Genomic DNA, 1361 nt, shown 5'->3' with positions numbered 1-1361 from the left:
GTCACCTTTTGTAGGAAATAAATTCGATCATCCTTTCTATCTAACCAAATTCAGCCCTTTATATTACCATCTCTATATTAATGTCTACTCTTTTATATTAACTATTATATTAACTGTTAACTAAGTTAGTAGTTGCAGAAACTAGAGACAGAAACCTGAGGCTTATTTAAGCAATTTTCATTTAAGATGGAAGAGCCATTTGTCATAATCCCCAAGGTGTGAAAATTAGATACAAGCTTACATAGTTTTAATATACGAGGTGTTTTTGCCATTAATTAAAAGTCAACTCCTGAGAGCTTATGCAACTTGGCCAAAGGCACATGCTTAGTAAGTGATAAAGGCAACACTCAAATCTATTTCTTCTGATTCCAGGCCCCTGTTCTGTATTTCTTCTTTCTTCTTCCTTCCTTCAGTTCTTCTTCATTTGCTACTATTTTTTGCCTGCTTTCTTTTACAGGAATCCAGGATGCTCCTGGTTTCAAAATAGTTTCTAATAAAGAAATGTTCTCTCTATGATTTTAGATCTCTTCTTCCCAGAATCATTTGCATTTTAAACATCAACTCAAAGAGTAGATGCAAAATGTGGTTCCTGTTACTGGAATCATGTAATTAAAGAGATGTTTTATTTCCAAATAAAAATTACATCTAATTTTATTTCCAGAAAACCCTTGTATCTGATTTATAAAATGATGCTACTCGGTAAAATGCTGATTATGGCATCATCATAAAAAGGCCAGACTTTCCATTTATTCCTGCAGTTATCAAGGAGTCTTCTCTAGTAAAAATAGTCCTTTAATACTATACCCTCCCATAATCTTTGCTTGTAACTATATGGAAGACTTGCAGAAAGACTAGTTTTGTTCTTTTGATGCTTTTTGTTTTGTTCTGCTCTGTTTGCATTTACTAAGTTATATGTGTGTCTATTCACAATAAGTCGTGAGATTCACAAAGCCAGTGGCCACAATGATAGGAGTTTGCAGCTCCAGCCCTTAGAGTGCTCAGCACAGTAGCCTCTTATAAATCATTCATCCATGTTGCATCCATCATTTTATGTCTTTTATTTTCCCGAGAGACTAACACAGCTGTAGTCAATTAATAGATAGTTGCTATCATTACCAAATGCATGAACAAACAGACTTGAAAATCTGGTAGAAGAAGCCTTACCACTATTCCTCCAAATTGGACATGCCTCAATCATGTGAGCTTCTACCATCTATTTAAATGTGGTTTTATTAATAGTATTAATGGTGGGGCAGGGACTTGTAATGTGTTAACTAGGAATCACCACACACCTGCTTTCTTGATTTTTACGCACTCCACCACAATCTCGTAATTACAAAATGGAAACACCTTATAATATC

Source organism: Galeopterus variegatus, unplaced genomic scaffold (assembly GCF_000696425.1).
Source record: "Galeopterus variegatus unplaced genomic scaffold, G_variegatus-3.0.2 Scaffold30270, whole genome shotgun sequence".
Lineage (NCBI taxonomy): Eukaryota > Metazoa > Chordata > Mammalia > Dermoptera > Cynocephalidae > Galeopterus > Galeopterus variegatus.
Note: the sequence above shows the minus strand (reverse complement) of the source record.